At 40.7% G+C, this 23,966-nt stretch overlaps 1 pseudogene; it reads left to right on the top strand.

Moving 5' to 3' along the window:
- Positions 1-1,508: 1,508 nt before the first annotated feature.
- On the top strand, positions 1,509-22,965 carry LOC121018807 (zinc finger protein 724-like; annotated as a pseudogene).
- Positions 22,966-23,966: the final 1,001 nt, after the last annotated feature.

Below are 23,966 nucleotides of genomic sequence, written 5' to 3'. Positions count from 1 at the left end.
CAGAGTTGGGGAACAGTAGCTTTCTTGCTTTGGGAGGCTGAGGCTGGCTAGGGCCTTCAGAGCTGCAAGCCCACCCAGAGGCAGGGGCTGGGGGTTTGTAGGGAAATACAGGATCCATCCGGTTTCGACAGGAATTGTTTGTGTTGCCTGCCTTGTTCATCAGGTTTTCTGGGTGGTACCGGCTTCCTGAAGAAAAAGGCTAAATGAAAAGGGAGGAGGGGAGGTTTGTGGAAGAGAGGAAAAATTGGTATTTCGTTTAATGTCAAGACTTACTGATGCTTTAATGCAGTCATTTTGATTTTTGTTCAGCATTATGCTTTTAAGCGTATTCGACAGCTGTAGTAAGATCACTTCATGTTTTACAGTGAGAAAGCCCTGAATATTTTCTGGAAAGGCTAAAATAAAGGAAAAAGGATAACCCCAAATTAACACGAAAATTGGGAGGATTTAGAATTCCCATGTGTTACTGATGGGAGTGGAAAATACACGTTCGCTTTGGAAAACTGGCAGTGACTTAGGAAAATAAACACTTCCCTACTGAGGGGGGGGGGGGAAGCATTTTGTCAGCACAAAATATGTCTCTTTGCCCTAAGGATTATTCTCGGCTGGTTATTTTAAAGATCCAGCAGACAAATGAAAAGCTCTGAAACCTGGTGTAAATTTCCTTTTGTAAGAGGCATTTGCATGTATAAGGGGAGGCTGCATTTGAATGAGTGTCTCCCTCCGTGTAGAGAAAAGAGGGAGAATGTGTAAATCTCCAGAAACTCTGATCAGTGGAGGGGGCGTGGATTTAAATCTGGGTGACAACAATACCCATGGTTACTGATTTTTGCTTGGTCACTTCCCCAAATGCTTCCCAATAGGGTCACGTGTGGAGTTTGAAAAAAGGTATCAGCTGCCCTCCCCCTCCTATTCTGTCAATTGGTGTGGGTGGGAAGGATAGCAATTTTTTATTTGTTTTATTTTTATACATGCACGGTATTTTTTTTAAGAGAGGGGAGAGAGCGCATGCGCAGGCGGGGGGGGGAGGGGCAGAGGGCGAGAGAGAATGTTAAGCAGGCTCCACGCTCCGAGCTGAGACCGACGCGTGGCTCAATCCCACCACCCTGGCATCATGATCTGGGCTGAAATTAAGAGCGGGACGCTAAACAGCTGAGTCTCCAGGCGCCCCAAGTGTTTTTTTTTTTTTTTTTCTTAATTTAGAGCGAGCGAGCGAGAGAGAGACAGACAGCGTGAGTGGGGGAGGGACAGAGCTAGAGAGAATCTTAAGCAGGCTCCCTGCTTCGCGTGCAACCCACAACCGGCTGGATCCCATGACCCTGGGATCATGACCTGAGCCGAAATCAGGAGTTGGAGGCTGAACCCACGGAGCCACCCTGGCGCGCCTCCCCACTGTTATTTTAATTAACTGCATCAGGTGATTCAGAATGAGGCCAGGGTTACGCGGGGCGGCTTCCCATTAATTTATGAACGTTGAGTGCAGGCTTTGGCTAAAGGAGAGGTAATGGGGTCTCCTCTGTAGGAGTTGGGGAGGGTGAGGTCCGTGCAGCACACGTTCCCATGCTGCAGTCTAATTTGGGGGTGTCTGTGGGAGAAGAGGCCCCCTGCAAGCAGAGAAGGGGAAACTCAGAGCTAGGTTTCCAAGTGGGAGCTCAGAGTTCCTGAATAGCTCAGGACACAAAGGACTAGGAAGTTGGGCCGTTTTTGCATTACAATGTCCTGCCTGCAGGCGTGCGGCTAACTGGTGAAGAGGCTGTGTTGGTGGCTTTAAAGGCATTTTCTTCCTGATGCAACCGTGATTTCATCACCGAAATCAACCGAGCAAGAAATCTAGCGGACGAGGTGCAAGAAGAAGAAAATGGCCAGTTCTCAGGTAAGCCTGGCGTCCCACGTCAGAAGCCGCGTCCTCTTTCTCTCCTGAAATTCTGTGCTTTGAGAAATTGCAAATGTTGGTTCCTCTAGTCCTGATATTTCTGCTTTGTTTTCACCTGATTTTTTAAACCTTTTCAAGAATCATACTCCAGTTTAGGTCTTTAGAACACTGTTCCTGTATATCCCAGAGCCTTCTCTGTCCCCTTTGCGACCTGGGTTCCAGGAGGGCCTCGACAGTTGTCACTTGGAGTTAAAGTCCTGCAAGTATTGAAAATGTTCCTTGTGACAGATCCCCAGGGGAAATTGGGGAGTTCAAAATTCCTATTGCTGATGGGGTCTGGCCCTGGTAGTTCAGTCAAGGAAAAAAAACCACTTCCCATTTAGGTCCACTTTGGATGCTTTATCAGCTCTGTGTAGATCCCGGACTAAGAAAATGAACATAAATACAAGATGGATATGAGGCCCAGATTAACTCCGAGAGTTCTGCAAATAAGAAAGGGCAGGCTTGGTCTTTAGAATGTGAAAAGGCTACTCTATTTAAAATATACCAGGTATTATAGGACGTGGAAACGATATGTGATTGAAATTGGGATAAATCCACTGGTTGTTTTCATAATTAGATTTATCTTCTGATTTACTGTTAGGGAGCCACAAGAACGCGCCAGTGATCATGTGACCTTCGGACACATCAAATCGTTTCCTTACAGCTGATGTTCCGTTGTTTAACTTGGCGCGGTGTTCTCCACCAGATTTCATTCACATATTCCCTTGTTTCATTCCTAAAGGACCTTAGATGGATTTGCTGAGCGATGTGCAGAAACCATCACATCGAAACTGGAAACTTTTTTCTCCTGAGTTTCTCTTTGCTTGTAGTTTCTGTTACGGAGAACAAAGGCGGAAAAAAACGTAGATACAGTAAAATTTCCTGGCAACTTGCAGGTAGAGGCAAAAAACAACAACCACCTTAGCTTGACCATAGCAAGACCTTCAGGATCCCTTAAGTCCTCTTTAACATGTGAAAATTCCTGTCCAAGCTTCTTTCATCCCCAGAATTTAAAAGTAGACGATTATTTCTCTTCACTGTCTCAGTGCAGATCCTGTCCCCGTGCTTTAATGGAAGCAGCTTTTTGGAATGACTGTGTCTCAAGAATTCTTCTTGACTTCTGGTTCCCGGGCCCACCCACATCGCCTCAGTTTACACACTTGTGTAGTAGAGATAGTGACTTCTGGGAATGGAGGTTCTAATTCAGTCAGACCTCGGTCCTGTAGGCTTCTATTTTACTCTACGCTCTTGTCACAGGCATCCTCTTCTATTTACTTTGTGTTTTCAGCAAAAGAAGAACCACAGAATAAACATGTTTGAGTGTCTTAAAATCATGAAATAGATCAAAAAGGAGGATTGAAACAAAAGTCTCCCTCGGTGAAATACTGTGTTGTGGGATCCTTGAGCACAACTGTCAAGAAACAATTCTTGAGACGTTTTGTGGTGCATGTTACTAATTATATTTCAGTAGCTTGGGAACAGGAACCTTGGGCAGAAAGAGCTGCAGGTTGGCCGTGTGCAGCTGGGGGTTATCTGCAAAGTGCTCAAGTGGGAGGGGACATGTGGGGAGTATTAGAGCATCAGTGTTTCTTGGAATTTCTACTTGGAAAGCTACTTCTGCAAGATTCTTCTGGTGCTTATCATTCATTTCGATACTAGCCATCGATGAGATGTGTAAGCAGCCGCGAGACCCTGTAAGAATGCAGGAACCAGCACGTATTTGATCCTTAAGGAATCTATGCAGGCTACAGAGCAGCTTTCTGGGCTAACGGTGAACAGTTTACTGCTTCTATCCATCACCATACTGGACTCAGATATAACAGTTATTTCATTCTGTGTGTTCGTGTTGCCGTTGTGAATAAAAGAAGCATTGTCAGGCACAAAGAGATGAGTTTTATTGTCATTGAAAATGTTTAAGTCACCATGACCGTTTTCTACTCTGTCATTTTTAATGTGTATTTAATTACTTTCTAAATAAATGTATGGATGTGTGCAGGAAATGTAAAAAGGTACATCAATTTCGTGTGGATCGCTTGTTTCCATCACTCCTCAGGTTTGACACCTTTATGAACAATTTTATAGGGTCCTCTCTGTATACTGACCTGTGTGTCATTTTAGATCAACTGTAGGGCAGATGACTTGTAGGGCAGATAACCTGGGTTACAACCTGATCCCTTCTGTATATTGGATGTTTGACAAAATACTCCATGAAAATAAAAGAATAACGAGTTTGTTCTCTTAGAGTATTATTTATATTTCATTAGTTTACGAGAAACTTAGATGCTCACTGATAAGTATGAAATGCTCAGAAAAAATTGTTGGCTTTCTTGCTCTTCTAGTAGAACCTGTAATTGCCATAAAACCCATTCAGTTACCAGCCCTCCAAGAATTCTTGCCTTGGAGTTCTGCCTTTGTTATTCAAAAATGTATCCCTTGGCCCAAAGGCTAATGAATGCCTTGTTAGAAATGCAGACTCAGATACCACCGCAAAAGTCCTGAACGGAACCTGCATTTTAACAAGATCTTTAATACACGGTAGTGAAATTCTCATTCACCTTAGAATTTGGTAAGCATATTTGTAACCCACTCAAACTTTCCATCTAAGAAATAGACACAGCTTCTATATGATACAAATGCAGTATTTAAAAACGCGTATTCCTGTATTGATGCCTTTATTTCACAAATCCTCTTGGGTAAACACAGTGTTTACAATGTTTTTGTGAATCATATATAGCCTGTTATCTCAAAATTAGAGAATACATGGGAACATATTACCGTCTTAAAAATCACTGCATAAAGCGAGGAATTCTCCTAGCCCAGAACCAGCTCTCCTGATACAACTACTAACATGAGTTCATCCTTTGCTGACTCACAGAGAGAAACTACACCAGCTGCGGTTGTCACGTAAAGGAAACTTGATTTTCAGCAAATTAGGAGAAAGGGAGTAATTTCCAGAGCAGAGGCTCACTGAGGAATGGGGAACAGTTTCCTTTTATTTAAGATTAGGGTGGATATTGAGAAAGGAGAGCCTTGCCATCATACGTAGAGGTGAGTGATGGCAACTCTCACTCCTTGGGTTACTCTTTAGTCCATCTGCAATAGGTGTGAGTCAGGGGCTAAGTTCTTATTGGGCCAGCCCAAGCTCTTCCTCGGGGCAGTCATTACCTTTTGTTGGATACTTTGTTTTCCCATAGGAGACTGAGTCCATGGGGGGGTTTTGCCTGAAGTAGAAGATGGTAGAAAGAAGAGGTAAAGGAAATTGAGGGATTTAAGGTCAGTGGGAGCAAGCAGGTAAGCAGTGAAAGTCAGGTCTTGGGGTCCAGCTGGTGACATTAACTCCCTCTTTCATCTTAGGTACCATTATGACCTCTGCCTGTGGTCACTTGGTAACTGTGGTATTCATTGCAGGAACTGCTGACGTTCAGGGATGTGGCCATAGAATTCTCTCAGGACGAGTGGGGATTCCTGAACGTCGTTCAGTGGGAACTGTACAGGGATGTGATGTTAGAGAACTACGGACACCTCCTTTTCTTGGGTGAGGATAACTCCTTCCAGACTTCCCAAACCACACTCAGGGTTTTGCTCCTTCCTTTGAAAAAGCTTCCTCTTTGCATGGCTGGGATTCAGATCCCTGCAGTGAGGGAAAGAAGTAGGGGTTTGTAGAGGTAGAGAAATACCTTCCTGATGTTTCCTTTTCAGCTTTAGCCTCCCCTTTCATGTAAGATCTTCATTTCTGTAGATTAGCGGCAATTATAAACCTTGAATGGCATAAAATGGTACCTCCCACGTGTTTGACTCCAAGTTCTCCCTCTTATTGTATCTAGTATTTGGAAGTGGAGGTCAAGATCTGAACATTGGAAATCCTTCCTGCATGCTGTAAAGGGACTTTTGGGCAATGGCTTTTGGGAAATTATTTCCTAAAATTCTACACAGTGGCCTCTCTCGTCCGCTGAGCACAATAGTGGGTCGAAAGTTAGAATCCCCGTCAATACTCTGTTCCTTTTCTCTAATAAACAGGTCTTGCTGTGTCAAAGCCAGACCTGGTCATGTTTTTGGAGGAAAAGAAGGAGCTGTGTGATGTGAACGAAAAGGAAACCATAGCCACACCCCCAGGTAGGTGGGGATGAGTGAAGCAGATGACAGGTGAGGACCAGTCGTGAAGGAGGAAGATAGGCCTTAAAATGTGGTTTGAGCAGCTCTCCTTGAATGGAAATTAGCTAGTTTTATGTCTCTCACAGCGAGCCATCTGCTATCTAACACCTCCGGCTCTTACATTCTTTGAGAATTCTCCTTCAGCTCCAGTGATGGTCCATCATGTCCACAGTGAGGGCCAGGAGGAGACTCCCCTTGGAGTGTGAGGGCCTGCATATTCTGAGAGCTTCTCCATTGCTTTGAGGGCCCTGGGGAAGTTTCCATATTTCTGACGAACTCTATTCTAAGCTATTTCTAGGTTCTGTTTTGCCTCATGTGAGAAGTGTGTCAGGATAGTGGTGGCCATATTGGGGTTTGGTGCATAAACTCCGAGAACACTGGAGACAGATATCACATGTTTTCTTGTTTAACCTTTCCAATGTTATGGAGGCTTTAATCTTAATCATACAAAACTGAGACTCAGTAATTTCATCAGATAACAAAGCACCTCCCTAAAATAAGAAAATCTAATCCTTTATTTCACGTCAAAAGTTCATTTGTCTTTCTGTTAACTAAAATTAGGAATTTTCACTCTGCATTCCATTCCTCAATGGTGAAATAATTTAATGGATCTATGTGTATCCTAGAATTCCTACAGAAATTAATGCCCCAGGGGAGCTCCAACATTTAGAGCTTAGAACTCACAGCCTATCATAAAGTCTCAATTATCACCATATTTCTTAATAATTGCATCATTTTATAATTTTATTTTCTATAAGTTCTTGTGATTTTGTCATTTGTGTTCTTGTTTTCTGATTAGTTATATATGAGATTAATCACTAAATTTAAAAAGCCTTTTTTTTCCTTAATGTTTATTTATTTTTGAGAGAGAGGGAGACACAGAATCTGAAGCAGGCTTCAGGTTCCGAGCCGTCAGCACAGAGCCAGATGTGGGGCTCAATCCCACAAACCATGAGATCATGACCTGAGCTGAAGTCGGACACTCAACCGACTGAGCCACCCAGGCGCTCTGTTAATCTCTGAATTTTTAGATCAAAAGTTCTGATAGGCCATTGGCATATGCTTATAAGAAGTAAGGTGGATAATTAGTAAAATTGCCATATTTTAAAAAGCTTTTTTTATAATGTAATTTTACTTCAGTAAAAAATAAACAATAATAGGTTTCTCTTCTGCTTTCCTCAGAATGTTTCTGAATTTAATCCCCAATATTTATTTTTCATAAAGTGATTGTCAACATATTTTACAGCTCTGGTGGTGTTTCATTATTTACAAATAAAAGAGGTTTATTTTGTCTGCTTGGTTCTAAAGAATGGATTATAGCCTCACATTCTGTGTAAGAGGAGGAATATTCTAATAACATAATACAATTTTTTAATGTCTTTGCAGTGCTTATTCGTAATATTCTTCATTAGAACTTTCCATGGTTGCTTTTAATGAATACCGTTTTTCATTTTACCATTGAGGAAGTCCTACCAGTAATTGAAAATGCTATTTTCTTAGGGGTACACAGTCATAGTTTAAAATTATAGTTATATAGAAGGTTGCCTTTTAAAAATTCATCTATTTAAAAATTTTTTTTTTTTTTTTTAATTTTTTTTCAACGTTTATTTTTGGGACAGAGAGAGACAGAGCATGAACGGGGGAGGGGCAGAGAGAGAGGGAGACACAGAATCGGAAGCAGGCTCCAGGCTCCGAGCCAGAACTCACGGACCGCGAGATCGTGACCTGGCTGAAGTCGGACGCCCAACCGACTGCGCCACCCAGGCGCCCCAAAAAAATTTTTTTTTAAGTTTATTTTATTTTGAGAGAGAGAGAAAGAGCATGCAAGCAGGGGAGAGGCGTGGGGTGGGGGAACAGAGGATCTGAAGGAGACTCTACGATGACAACAGTGAGCCCAACATGGGGCTTGAACTCACGAACCACGAGATCATGACCTGAGCCGATGTCAGACACTCAACCGACTAAGCCACCCAGGCGCCCCTCAACTATTTTTTATGTAGAATTTTTTTGGGGTAAATTTTGTCTTATTATGGTTTTGCAGTTGTGAATAATGTGTTTCCTTTGTTGGGCTCTTCCACAACACTATTTAGTTGTGATTTCATTTTTGCCTGTGTATTTTGTGGTAGGATGACAATTTTCAACTTAGATTTTAAGATACTGTGAGTTTAACTCAAGTATGAATCCACTTTATGCACTTTACCAGTAAAATTATGTATGTATTTGTATAAATATCGTGCACACATACTTCGTGACACACGTTGTTGGTTTTTTCCCTTGGTTAGTGTTCACTGAATGTTGTATCCTGTATACATGAATTGTCCTAATAGTATAATATTCTTCCCCTAAGGTCTACTGAGAATCCTACCAATAATCTTACAGGAGCTCCCTTGTATGAGATTCCTTTGTCATACTGTTTTGAAATTCTCTGATCACCTGTGAATTTTGATAGATTAATTATAATGTGTTAGTGGGTTCATGTCTTGACATTTATCCTACTTAGAACTCACTGAGCTTCTTGAATTTGTCTCTTCTTGCCACATATGTTGGAAGTAGAAGCCTGTAGTTCTTCCTGTAAACTCTGCCCCCTCTCACTCTCCTCTCCTTATGAGGTTCCCTTAATGTATTTCTGGGTTCACTTGGTGGTGTCCCATGAATCCCTAGACTCTGTCCTTTTCCACCTTGTTCTTAGCTCCTCTCAATAGATCATTGACCAAGGGGTCTCTCAGTTAATCTGATCTTTCTTCTGCTGGATCACATCTGTTGGTGACCCCGTGATGTATTTTTAAATTCCGTGATTATACCCTTCAGCTCCCAGTTTCTAGGGTGATTGATTGTTATACTTTTCATCTCTTTGGGTTTACATTTTGGCCATGCATAGTCTTCCTGACATCATTTAGTTCCCTGTTTTCTCTCCTCCCACGAGCATCTTCGTGATGGTTATTTGAATTCTTGGTCAGGTAATTAATAGTTCTTTTTTAATTTAGGGCCAGTTTTGGAGATTTATTTTATTCCTCTGATTGGAGTAGTTTTTCTACTTTGTATGCCTTGTGATCTTTTGTTCACATTTGGGAATTTAAGAAATAGCCTCTGAGCCCATTCTTCTGAACTTGATTTGTACAGGAGAACCCAAATCACAATAATCCTGGTGCTTGTCACATGTATTCTGGGCATTTGTGTTGTCTGAGTTTTTGTTAATTTCTCAGTTTACAGAGGTGGAGTTACTTCTTTAGAGCCTGTGATACCTTCCCCTCTCTGTCTTCAGCTCTGTAGTCTCTCCAATGTCTGGACAAATGCTCGCCTTGGGACTCAGCAGCCACCACAGTGTATCATTGGGCTCTCTCATTCTGTGTCACACGTGACAAAAAAACAAGTCCCCGGGCAGCTGCAGAGCAGCCAGATTATTGCTCCCACACAGTTCACTTATGTCTTTCTTTCCTGAGCAGAGTGTTGAGACTTTTCTCACGGTCTTGCCCACGGAGTGCCAGGGAGAGTGAGCAGCTGTTGTGCACAACTGTCAAAAACTTTCCTTGTCCCTTCAGTGTGGTTCTTCTTCATTCATACTTGAATGCTTGTGCTGTGTTCTCCTAACTGGCTTCTAGAGCACTGAAAAAAAGGTAATATGGTCCATTTTGTCTCCATGGAGGATCAAAGTCCTGGTGCTCCCTATTTCTCCATTCTCCTAATGTCCTATGATGGGGGTTAATTTTGCACATCAGTATTTTAATGACCATGCATATGAGTTTAGTAAGCAAGATAACCTGTTTTGTATCTTTTCGTTGTGTCTCTCTATAACCTCTTAGGCTTGTTGGCAAAGACAGGCAAAGAAGATTCGTTCTATAGAGTGCTGGGAATATATGGAAGCTGTTGCCCAAGTATTTATACTTAATGACAGGGATGATGATGGGGGTTGGTAAAGGGAACAAAGGATGTTCTGATGGATATAACCAAGCTGGGACAGTTATCCATAATGACATCCCTACTGCCAGAAGAGATCAAGGGTGTAAAACACTTGGGAGAACTGCCTTTAAGTCTGTTATATTTGCAGAGCAATGTCTTTGAACACAAGAACCAAAATCCATTTTTTAAACATACACATTCTCTTAAAGGACATTTGGAAAATCTGAAAGGCACCCAATCCGTACTGAAAGTAACCATTTCAAACATAAAATTGGATTAATCATTCACCGAGACATTTTGAAATGTTAGACTTTTTTTTTTTTTGAAATGTTAGACATTTCAAAATGAAGATAAAAATTCTAAATATGATTGATTTGAGAAATTCTCTTCGGTGGGTTTCGTATTCCTCCACTAACACATAATCCCTTGTTCCAAAGTCTCTAATCTTGGTAAACGTGGTAGCATCTTTAACCAGATTTCACTGCTCAATAGTTATCACATAATACTTAGTTTGCAGCAAGTTTTCATGTGTTGTGAACATAGGGAGATCTTTAGTGAGGACTGCATCTTCCGTAATTAGTGAGGTATTTATAATGGAGACATAACTTACCCATACAGTGAATCTGGGAAAATGCTAATCAAGGGTCAAATCCTAATAAACATCAGAGAACTCAGTCTGCAAAGAGCCCACATAAAAATAATAAATGTGGGGAAGTCTTTTACGAAAGTTCAAATCTTACTCTGTACCACTGTATCCTTACTAAAGAGAAGACTTACAAATGTAGTAACTTTGGCAAAGCCTTTAACTTCAAAACCCACTCAATGGCAGAGATTTTACTCACTCGTTTATTCATTCATTTAAAGAGAGAGCGTGTGCGCAAGTCCGGTGGGGGGGGGAGAGAGAATCTTAAGCAGCATCTTAAGATGGAGCCCATTGTGGGGCTTGATCTCCGGACCTTGAGATCATGACCTGAGCTGAAATCAAGATTCAAACACTTTACCATCGGATCCAACCAAGCTCCCCAACAGCACAGATTTTATAATGGGAAGAAATATTACACACCTACAAAATGTGGCAAAGCAGTAAAGTACTACTCAAAACTTCCAACCCGAAGTAGAACGTAGTGGGGAGAAGGCTGCCAAATGTAAACTATGATGTGACAAAGCCTTTAAACAGAACTACAGACTTTCTGAACATGAGACAACACATAATGGAGGAAAACCCTAAACTGCAAAGAATGTGGCAAAGCTGTTAACTCCTGATCAAAAGTTTTCAACAAGAGGTAATAACATCCTGGGGAGATACCTTGGGCTCCATGTCCCAAACCAAGATCATTACCTGAGCTTGAGATCAAGAGTTGGACTCTAAACACACTGAGCCAGCCAGGTGTCCCTACTTTTACTCTGAAATCATCTCATGCTATGCCTGTGTTACTTCTGTGCATGAAAATGATTTGATTGTTGAGGCGCTCTTTTATGTTGAGGAATACACTCGTGCCTACATTTCGTTTCTTTTTCCTTTTTTTTTTTTTTTTTTTGACAAAGAGGGCACAAGTGAGGGAGGGGCAGAGAGAAGTGGGGTTTATGCTCACCCATTGGGGGACTTGAACTCATGACCTGAGCCAAAGTCAGACGCTCAACTGACGGATCCACCCAGGCACCTTCGTACCTACTTTTCCATGAAAGATCAAAGAGGCTGTTGTGTATACTGACTGTACAAAGGGGGGTCCATGTGGGGATCCTGTTTGTGGTTGACGTGTAAGAGTGACAAAGTCAGCATGAAGTAAGTGTTCAGGGCATCATTCTTTGCGCTAAAGTAAGACTGAGAAACTCAGAATTTTAAATAGTTTTGCCAGTTGCCGTTTAAGTAGGAAACATTGGAATTGCCTCAAAATATGGATGTCTTCAAAATGGCCATTCGTGGAAGTCAAGAATATTATGTGGTTGACATAAAGAAATGTTCCCAAATATCTGAGGAAAGATTGGCTAACTCTTCCCGTAAAAGGGTGTAAAATTATCGTACATCCACATGTACTTGATTATTAGCCTCCGTTTGTAAAGCATGGGAAGCAGAACTCACAGATCATTCTATCAGAAGAATGATTCTCTTTTATTTCTTTAATTTTTTTTAAGTTTATTTTATTTTGAGAGAGAGAAAGGGTCCCAAGCAGGCTCTCCACTGACAGCACAGAGCCTGATGCAGGGCTCGAAGTCACAAACTATGAGATCATGGCCTTAACCGACGTCAGACACTTAACCAACTGAGCCACACAGGTGCCCCAAGAAAGACTCTTGAATGCTTATCATGGGTATTTGACCAAGACTCCTACTGTGATCTTGTAGTGGTTTGTTGAGAGTGCTTTTGAAATTAAAAGAATTCTAAGCCATACCGACTGAATTCTCAATCGCTATTTATAAAATTTTCCTATTTTTCTTTGCTCTTGTTTCTGTGAGCATAGAGAACACAGATTTTTCTGGTTTTGATATGTGCAGAATGCAATAGGTTATATTAAGCTAAAGATAGGTTTTGGAGTCCCAGAACTAACTAGAAAGAAGTTCACGTGTGCCTATGTTTGTGGGTGTTTGTACCTAGATCTTCAGTAGGAAAGGAAATATTGCATCAAAAGAGATAATTTCCAAATTTCAAAATTGATGATTTTAGGGGCGCCTGGGTGGCTCGGTTGAGTGTCTGACTTCAGCTCAGGTCATGATCTCACTTTTCGTGAGTTCAAGCCCCACATCAGGCTCTGTGCTGATGGCTCAGAGCCTGGAGCCTGGTTCAGATTCTGTCTCTGTCTCTCTGCCCCTCCCCTGCTTGCACTCTGTCTCTGTCTTTCTCTAAAATATGTTTAAAAATTGATGGTTTTCTAGCAAACAAAAATGTTAAGAGATACCTAATGGGAATAATTTTCTCTACATCGTATTGAAGTTATTTCTCTTAAATCTCATGTATCTTGGTTTGAAAATCTCTCCAGGCAAATCCTGTCTTGTCTACCTAGCTATTAATTGTATAACATCTCTGTTTTCCTTGTTCGGCTGTATATTAGTTGTTGCTCATATAACTTGCTCAGGGATTTTTAGAACAGTTTGTACAAAATGACATGTTCAAAATTAATTTGAATATGGAAAGAAGTGTTCAGGGAGTATATCCAATTCCATATAGTTTAATTGCTACATTTCACTTCTTCCTTCTGAATTGGAGAAGAACACTAAGAAAGATTTCTTTAGGGGACAGGGTGGTTCATTCAGTTAAGCCACTGATTCTTGACAACTCAGGTTGTGATCTCGGGGTCCTAAGATCCAGCCCCACGTCGGGCTCTATGCTGAGTATGGAGTCTGTTTGGTATTCTCTGTCTCTACCCACCCTCTCTCCCTCTCTGTCAAAATACACAAACATTAAAAAAGATTTCTTTAGTTACTGGTGTTTTTGCTTCTTGGAAGTGGCATCATCCAAGTTATTCACACTTTACTGTAACAATTTGATTAGGTGAAGAATTAATATTCTAATGTAGATACTGGGATTTGGATTTACCAAGATTTTTATGTTTTTACTTGTATTCCATTTTTTGTATTTTTCCTTATATTCTATTTAAAATTAAAAAAAAAAACCGTTTATTATTTTTGAGATTGAGAGAGAGACAGCAAGCAGGGAAGGGACAGAGAGAGGGACACACAGAATCAGATGCAGGCTCCAGGCTCTGAGCTGTTGGCACAGAGCCTGACACGGGGCTTGAACTCATGGACCGCGAGATAGTGACCTGAGCTGTAGTCAGCTGCCCAACTGACTGAGCCACCCAGGCACCCCTCCTTATATTCTATTTTTTATTATTTATGATGTTTTCCTGTATTCATACTAAGAAACTAATTTGACATTTAATTCTTCTTTTCTGTGAACACTGTGCTCAGTCACGTATTGCTTTAGCTAGAAATTAGAGCATGCTCTTTTTAAAAACATGGTTTATTTTATTTTATTATTTTCTTATTAAAATTTTTTTAAATATTTATTTTTGAGAGAGAAAGCGCCAGTGCGTAAGTGGGGGAGGGGCAAAGAGAGAGGGAGTCACAGAATCCCAAGCAGGCTCCAGGCTCTGAGCCGTCACCACAGAGCCCAGTGTGGGGGCTTGAACTCACGAACCGTGAGGTCGTGACCTGAGCTGTAACTGAACCACCCAGGCACCCCATTTTTATTCCTTTCTTGAAATTTGGAATTTTTGTGTTTTATGTTCTATCCTCAATTACCTCTTGTAGTGGATCAGTTCTGTGGTTTAATTGTGTTTCCATTCCCACAGTCACTTTGAAACCTGTGAATCTCCTTGAAGGTTGTGTCTGTACAACGGTCTGCGTGTTTCTCTTAGGTGAATTCACAGGCACGCAGTCTGGGCTAAAACTCAGGTTCTGCTATTACTGAAGTTTTGTCAAGAGAGTCTTTTGAAAGATGAACAGTTCTCATAGGTTACTGTGGATTCATGGGTACGTTTATGAAAAAGTGTTATAATGGTATACAGTGTGTAGGAAATGTTCGAGAACCATTGTTTCTGTTCTCGACGTTAGAAGTTGTAATTTCTAGGGTCACCTGGGTGGCTCAGTCGGTTAAGCGTCCGACTTCGGCTCAGGTCATGATCTTGCGGTCTGTGAGTTCAAGCCCTGTGTCGGGCTCTGTGCTGACAGCTCGGAGCCTGGAGCCTGTTTCAGATTCTGTGTCTCCCTCTCTCTGACCCTCCCCTGTTCATACTCTGTCTCTTTCTGTCTCAAAAAAAAAAAAAACTTGTAATTTCTACAATAGTCTTTAAGTTCACAGTCATCCACGATTTCTTCTTTTTTTATGTTTATTTTTGGAACCTAAAACTGTGGCTCTTGGGGCATCTGGGTGGCTCAGTCTGATAAGCATCCAACTTTGGCTTAGGTCATGATCTCGTGGTTCATGAGTTCAAGCCCCGCATTGGGCTCTGTGCTGACAGCTCAGAGCCCTGGAGCCTGCTTTGGACTCTGTCTCTCTCTCTCTGCCCCTCCCCCACTCATGCTCTGTCTGTCTCTCTCTCAAAAAATGAATGAACGTTAAAAATTAAAAAGAAAAGAAACAAAAATATGGCTCTTGAGCCAAAGGTTGGCATCACTTTCAAGCTTAGAAATGTGGAGACTCGGAACCCACCTACCTATCCAAAGCAGAATATGAATTTTAACAAGATTGCCACTTTGTTCTCATACACGTTAACACTGGAGAAGTACGCATGTGACTCACCTACGTGTTTCCATTCCTCTATGCTTCTCTTTATGTTTGTAGTTCATTATTTTTATAGCTATGGATTTGTAGTTGCTTTCAATCAGGAAGTGTGCTGCCAGCAACATGATCTCGATGTATTTTCAGGATTGCTCTGTGTATGTGTCATTCTGTAAAATCCATATAAATGTTAGGACAGACTTTGATCTTCCTGCCAAAAATGGCGTTGGGATTTTGATGGAAATTGTGTTACTTTCAGTCTTATGTTTTTGCTTATTCTGATCTCTATTTATTTTTAATTTTTCTTTGTCATTTCCTTCCTCAGCTCTGTTCTTTTCCTACTTCCTTGTAGTGTAGTGTTAAGTTGTTTATCTGAAGTTTTTCTTTTTTTTTATTTTAATGTTTGTTCATTTTTGAGAGAGAGCACGCAAGCTGGGAAGGGATAGATTGAGAGAGAGGGAGACACAGACAGAATCTGAAGCAGGCTTCATGCTCCCAGCTGTCAGCATGGAGCAGGACTCGAACTCATGAACTGTGAGATCATGCTCTGAGCTGACGTTGGATGCTTAACTGACTGAACCCAGGTGCTGCTGAAATTTTTCTTAACATAAGCATTTATAGCATAAAAAAGTTTGAAAATGGGTTTCCTAGCAGGGAGAATTAGAAATAAACAATACAAGGAATGACCAAAAAAATAAAATAACAGAAAAAAGAAATAAGGATTCTTGAGGATTTTCTTAGATCATGTCATCTGTGAACAGATAGTTTTACTTTTTATATTGGATTCCTTTTTTGTATGTTTTCTTGCCTAACTGTTCTGACTAGAATATTCCAGTACTTTGTCGAACGGAAGTGGTGAAGTTGCTTCCTTACCTTGTTTATGATCACACAGGAGAAACTTTCAGTCTTTTATCTTTGAATATGTTAGATTTCAACTTTTGTACGTTTGTGTTCTTTATTAGGTTGAGGTAGTTTTCTTCTGTTCCTACTATTGAGTGTTGTAAATCATGAAACGCTTTCCAATATGCTCACATACTCTTGTTCTGCGACAATTAAGAGCATCATGTCCTGTTTGATCTTCTCTTGGTTAATGTGCAGTCTTAAATTTCTTGATTTCTGTAAGTTGAAACACCCTTGAGTTACAGGAAGAATTCCCACTTGATTATGTTGTAAAATACTGAAGTGTGCTTTTGATTCATTTTGCTTTAATTTATTGTGGACTTTGTATTGAATATTCCTCACAGGTAGTACTTTGTAATCTTGTGTACTTGTAGTGTCTTCCTTTGGCTTTGATAACCAGGTGATTGTCGTGTCACAGAGAGTGTTTTGACAATTTATCTTCACTTCTTGGAAATGTTGGAGGAGATTGGAAGCACGTTCTCCTTGTTTCATCTGTTTCTCATTAAATGAATCGTCTGGCAGAGGACCTTTCATTGTTGAAAGTTTGTAGAAATTTCTTTAGTAGGACTCGTGGGTGGCTCAGTTGGTTAAGTATCAGACTTCAGCTCAGGTCATGATCTCCAGTCCTGGGTTCGAGCCTTGCATCAGGATCTGCGTTGACAACCTGGGGCCTGGTTGAAATTCTCCCTCCCTCTCTGCCCCCTCCCCCCCACTTTCCTTTCCCTCTCAAAACAAATAAATAAGCTTAAAAGAAAAATAACATTTCTTTATCAATCTAATCTACTTAGCTGTTGGCAGGTTGAGATTTTTTTTTTTTAATATATATATATACGGGCGCCTGGGTGGCTCAGTGAAGCGTCCCGACTTCAGGTCATGATCTCACGGCCCGTGGGTTTGAGCCCCATGTTGGGCTCTGTGCTGACGGCTCAGAACCTGGAGCCTGATTTGTATTCTGTGTCTCCCTCTCTCTCTCTGCCCCTCCCCAGCTCGCATTCTGTCCCTGTCTCAAAAATTATATATATTTATTTTATTTTATTTTATTTTATTTTTACATATTTCTCCATGATGGAGTCGGGTATGTTACACCTTTTGAAATTTATACTTATTTTTTTACAAGTAAGTTTTTTTTTTAAGTTTATTTATTTTGAGAGAGAAAGAGAGTGCAACTTGGGGAGGAGCAGAGAGAGGGAGACAAGAGCGTCTCAAGCAGGCTCTGCACTGTCAACATGGTGTCCAACATGGGGCTAGAACTCCTCAAACTGTGAGATCATGACCTGAGCTGAAACCGAGTCAGACATTAAACTGGCTGAGCTGCCTAGGCTCCCCAGAAGTCAATTTAATTTAATTTAATTTTTTTTTAGAGTGAGAAAGTACAGGGGTGGGAGAGCAGGGGAGGGGCAGAGATAGAGGGAGAGCATCTTAAGCAGACTCCACACTCCTCAGGCAGCCCCAGGTGGGCCTCTGTCTCACAACCCTGAGATGTTGACCTCAGCCATTTCAGATGTTTAACCAACTGAGTCATTCGGGCACCCCATATACACCGGTTCTTTCTTTTTTTTTTTTTTTTTTTTGGATACCTATTTGTGGGCATGGTCACCTCTTAACAATTATTTTTGTTTCTGTCATATCAGTTTTTTTTATTAAAAAAAATTTTTTTTTTAATGTTTATTTATTTTTGAGACAGAGAGAGACAGAGCATGAACGGGGGAGGGTCAGAGAGAGAGGGACACAGAATCTGAAACAGGCTCCAAGCTCTGAGCTGTCAGCACAGAGCCCGACGCGGGGCTCGAACTCCCGGACCGCAACATCATGACCTGAGCCGAAGTCGGACGCTTAACCGACCGAGCCACCCAGGCGCCCCTCTGTCATATCAGTTTTAATGTGTCTGCTTTCGCTTCTGATTGTACTTGGTCTTCTCTGTCCTTCTTCGCTGATTTAGTTACAGGTCTGTCATGTTTGTTGATATTTTCTGAACACCAGCTCCTTTTCTTGTTGACACTGTCCCCTTTTTGCTATATCCTGTTTTGTTCATTTGTGGTTGATGTTTAGATTTCCTTCCTTCTGCTAATTTTGTTCTCAAACGGTACTTCTGACTTTTTGCCATATAGAAAAGCGACGTGTACTACAGGTGACGGTACTCCAGAATGATCTCTTAGGCTACGTGGTCAGCACGTTATATGCAAATTTCTGTGTGCCGGCAGAATGAGGTCCTGATGATTGCTTCTCAACCGTCTTGCTGAAGTTCTCCGATCAATTTTAATTTTGCATGTTAGAACTGGTCAGTGTATTTATCTGACAGTAGTTGGATAAAAATGATTTTATTTTTCTGTTATTTGATCTCTTTCAGCCGTATCTTCAAATGACACCCAGAGCTTGCTGCCAAAGCCGTGCATAGAATCTTGTTTTCAGAATGTGTCACTGGGTAGATATAAACAGAGTGCCCTTGAGAATTTACACTTAATGATAGACTGGGACAATGATGGAGAGAGTGCAGAGCATCCGAGATATGAAGGACGTATCCAAACAGAGATAACTGCCCATTATGAGAATCTCACCGCCCCAGACGGTGAAGGATATAAAACATTCTGGACGACATCCCTTTTTAAGTCAACTACTTCTGCAAAGCCTTGTGTTTCTGTAAGCAATGGTTCAAATCCAGTGATCAAAGATACGTATATGCAGAATCCAAATTTGGAAAATCTAGAAAATTACCTAGTCCAGGCTGAAAATAATTATTTGAACCATTTTGAAAATAGGTTTGCATTGACCTTTCAGTCCAATATTTCTGAAAATCAGGGATTTAAAAATGAAGAAAAAAGCGCTATGTGGTATCAGTTTGAGAGTTCCTTCACCGAGGAGTCAACCCTGCAAAACTACCAGAGCATTTTCAATGAAAACATAATTGCTCAATACAGTGAATCTGAGAAGATATTTATCCAGGGGTCAAATGTTAATAAACATCTGATTACTCATTTTCCAGAGAACCATTTTGAGTGTAATAAATGGGAAGTCTTTTATCAAGGCTCCAACCTTATTATACATAAGAGTATGCATATGGGAGAGAATCCTTATAAATATAATGAATGTGACAAAGCTCTTAACCAGACCTCCAATGTTATTGATCATCAGAGAATGCATGTGGGAAAAAACTCATACAGACGTAATAAACCTGGGAACATGTATAGTCAGTCATCAAGACTGTATATACATAAGACAATTGGTGCTGGAGAGAAAAGTTACATTTGTAACGAATGTGGCAAGGTCTTTATCCACCACTCAAGCCTTACTCAACATCACAGAATTCATACTGGAGAGAATCTTTACAAATGTAACGAATGTGGAAAACTCTTTACCAGGCACTCACATCTTACTGAACATCACAGGATCCATACAGGAGAAAAACCGTACAAATGTCAAGAATGTGGGATGGCCTTTACCCAGCATGCAACCCTTGTTGGTCATTACAGAGTTCATACAGGTGAGAAACCTTACCAATGTAAAGAATGTGGCAAGACCTTTAAATGGCACTCAATCCTTAGTAAACATTACAGAACTCACACTGGAGAGAAACCTTACATATGTAAAGAATGTGGCAAGGCCTTTAGGCAGCACACAACCCTTACTCACCATTACAGAACTCATACTGGAGAGAAACCTTACCAATGTAAAGAATGTGGCCAAGCCTTTATCCAGCACTCCAACCTTACTCAACATCACAGAATTCATACGGGAGAGAAACCTTACCAATGTAATGAATGTGGCCAAGCTTTTAACCATCACTCATACCTTACCCAACATCACAGAATCCATACTGGAGAGAAACCTTACCAATGTAAAGAATGTGGCCAGTCCTTTAACCAGCACTCCAACCTGACTCGACATCACAGGATTCATACTGGAGAGAAACCTTTCAAATGTAAAGAATGTGGCCAGGCCTTTAACCAGCACTCACATCTTAATCAACATCACAGAATCCATACTAGAGAGAAACCTTTCCAATGTAAAGAATGTGGCCAGGCCTTTAACAGACACTCAAACCTTACTCAGCATCACAGAATTCATACAGGAGAGAAACCTTTCCAATGTAAAGAATGTGGCCAGGCCTTTAACAGGCATTCATACCTTACTCGACATCACAGAGTCCATACTGGAGAGAAACCTTACAAATGTAAAGTATGTGGCCAGGCCTTTAACAGGCACTCAAACCTTACTCGACATCACAGAATTCATACTGGAGAGAAACCTTACAAATGTGAAGAATGTGGCCACACCTTTATCCAGTATTCACATCTTATTCAACATCACAGAATACACACTTAAGAGAAACCTTACCAAAGTAAAGAATGTGGCCAAACACTTAATCTCTGGTTAACCTTTACTCATTATCACGGAATTCACACTGGAGCAAACCTTACAAATCTAAAGAAAGAGAAAACTATTAAGGACTTCTCAGCCCTTACTCCATACAGAGAATTCTATTGGAGAGGAACCATACATATGTCAAGAATGTAGCCCAACCTTTAAGCAATGCTAAACCCTGACTCCTGAACAGAGAAGTTCTACTGGAGAGGAGTTTGCAAATATGAAGAATTTGGGAAGCCCTTTAATCAGAGGTCAAGCCTCATTCAACATCACAGAATTAATACTGGAGGAAAAATTTACCAATGTAAAGAATCTGGTAAGACTTTTAGGCTCAACCCTACTGAGCATCACAGACTTTATGCTGAGGAGAAACATTACAGAAGTAAAGAATGTGGCAATCCTGTAGCCGAAACTCACAATTTGTTCAACATCATAGCTATCTTAACAGTTTAGAAACCGTAACATGTAGAGAAAGTTGCAGTGCCTTTAACCGGAATCCAAATGCACACCAGATTCAATCCCTGAAAATGTAATGAATGAGCAAAGACCTTCATTTTAATGTACATTTTAGCAAACACCAGAGTGCATAGAGGAAAGTGACTTGAAAGATATAAATATTTAGGAAAATATTTAATTGAATATCAAATGTCAATAGAGGTGACAAATCAAGTGGCAAGCATTATGTCAGTCAACCTATTTAGACATTACATCAAAATACTCCTTATAAGTAAAAATACAAAGCTAAACACTTAGATAATATATATGCTAATATGCTTCAAAAGCTTAAGTGGATGGATTTTTGCATAGGTATAATTAATTTCAATGTGTTTTTTTTTCTTACATTGACCCTGAGATATTTGACTAGCAAGTATTGTATTTCTACTCTCAAATCGCAGAATTCATTCCTAGTGGGTGTGTGAAAGTATGTGGCTGATTGTTGATGCATCAAAGATATGAGATGTCTTTCATTAGGTGGGACTCCTGCATACTTAAATTTTCATGGAAGATGGAGGACAGTCTGATGTACAATATGAAGAAAATCTAAATGGAGATGCTATTTATGCTTATAATGAGATAGGTGTTCAGAACATCAATCTTCTCCATTTATTCAAAGTAAAACCTTTCCCGAATATGATAAGTATTTTTTATTTTACCAACTGGTATTTAAGAAAAAAGACATGGCAGTCTTGTAAAATACTGGCGTATCTTCATAACAGCTAAAATTCGATGTAGAGAATGTCAGTTGATGTGGTTGAAATGGATCAATCCTCGCAGATGTCAGAAAGGATAGCAAATGCTTCCCCCAAACGGCATATGATTTTTAGATAGACATTTTTTAAGAAGGACCTCAGGCCTGAAAATTATGGAAAGTACTATTTCCACATCATTATATCAGGAGACCAATGCTTTTTGAATGCCTGTATTCTGTATTTTGAAGAAGGGTTATAGAGTGGATTTGGAATGCATTACTTAGTCTATTTGTGAACTTAATATATTTTAGTTACTAAAACATAATGGTTTTTAACGTGTTGGCATGGATGTGTAATGAATGAAGTATTATCCCACCACCAATGTTAACCTATCTCATTTTTATTTAAGGTTGTAGGAAACTGATGATATGTATCACGTATTTGTAATGGAGTGGAATAATACACCTAGAAATCCATTTTCTCAGTGGCTTTAAAGTTTAAATAATGTGTGATTATTTTTTCCCTAGTTTCTCAATTGTATCATTTTCTCCTTTTCGGGACTAGTGGGATAGTACACGGATATATTATAGATTATATAGAGGTATTATAGACCGTTTAGCTCAAGGACTCCATGTTGGTGCCACTTGGCAGCCATTTTGTATAGCCAGTAGTTTGCAGGGACTTGAACTAACACCGGCCTTTTCTCACTAGTATGGTCCCTAGATAACACCCTGTAGAGTCACAAGTTAGTGTAACTTTTTTTTTATTGTTTATTTATTTATTTTGAGAGAGAGAGAGGGTGAGGGGCAGAGAGAGACGGAGACAGAAAACCCCAAGCAGGCTCTGTGCCAGCAGGGCAGAACCCAACCTGGGCCAAACTCACAAGCCTTAAGATCATGATCTGAGTCCTTTAGCGGATTGAGTCACTCAGGCGACCCCTAGTGTAACTTCTGATATAACTTCTTCCCACCCACCGCCCCCCCCTCAACTTTTCCCCTTGTGTGTCTCTTAGAGAAGATTCCCACAGAATTTACCTAAACCTATTGTAGTCAATGACCCAATCTGGACCTTGCACAGGGATTCTAAAGCACCACATTATGGCCCCAAATAAAGGTATGTGCCCCCAGTCATAGGGGGGGAATGTTTTGATACTTAACATGAAGTAAGCATGTAGGGAAACATTCCAATGGGAGTGATATAGCCCCAGGTAAGAGCTAGATAACAGGATGAAGAATTGGCATAAATTCTGCCTGTGGAGAGAAGACACTTGAGTTACACAACTGACTCTCTGCATTTCAAAAAATAAAGCTTCTATTTTGTTTTATTTCCTAGTTATCTCTAGATCTCCAGTTCTGTTTTTCCTCATTTTTGTTTCCAGCTACATAGGCATCAAAAACATTTTCTGCCTGTGTTGGCGGCTAGAATGTCCTCACTGAAATCCTAAATGCGATCGTAGAGATGTTTGGCCAGTGGGACATGGTACTTTTTTTTTTTTAATTAAATTATTTTTTTTAACGTTTATTCATCATTGAGAGAGAGAGACAGAGCGTGAGCTGGGGAGGAGCAGAGAGGGGGAAACAATCCAAAGCAGGCTCCAGGCTCCGAGCTGTCAGCACAGAGCCCGATGCGGGGCTCAAACTCAAACTGCAAGATCATGACCCAAGCCGAAGTCGGTTGCTCAACCAACTGAGCCACCCAGGTGCCCCCAGTGGGACACAGTATTAATTCAGACATTTAGCACTGGGATGTGGAATGAGAATATAAGTAAAACGTGACCATGACACCATCTTTAGAGAGACAAGACCTATGAAATGAAAATGTGAGGTACCCTTTCAATGTGGCAAGCGAACTGGAGGTGGCTCCCTTTTGTCACCAAAGTCATAGGCAGCTCTTGGTGGTGTCATCTAATGAGTAAATGTCACAGAGATGAGGATTTTGGAAATGGGGTGAGTTTCTGAGGATTAAGAAATTCATCTTTTATCTTCATGATTCAGTCGAATTGTGTGTTACTGAAGAACAGATTTTGGATGGCAATTACTGTGATTGCCCAGACATAGATCAGTGACAGTGGATGGAGGAGGGGGTAATGAATGGTGCACAGGTGTGGGCCTAGCTATAAAATGTCACATGTAAGAGTAAATTTTGGAGATGAAGCCTTCTGGACACTAATAGGATCAGCAAGTCATGTGCTGTGGTTGGTCTCATCAAAGCACTAATATCCCAGGTATATAAGCCCATTTATGGTTAGATCCACTCTACGTGTGTGACGTTTTAGGGAAGCTGATGCATTGCTGTGAGGGACCTTCCTGTCTTCAGTCAGCCCATGATGAGT

The sequence above is a fragment of the Herpailurus yagouaroundi genome, unplaced genomic scaffold (genome assembly GCF_014898765.1).
Source record: "Herpailurus yagouaroundi ecotype Mexico unplaced genomic scaffold, PumYag 220, whole genome shotgun sequence".
In the NCBI taxonomy this organism is placed as follows: Eukaryota; Metazoa; Chordata; class Mammalia; order Carnivora; family Felidae; genus Herpailurus; species Herpailurus yagouaroundi.
This window is presented reverse-complemented; position numbering and strand designations above follow the sequence as displayed.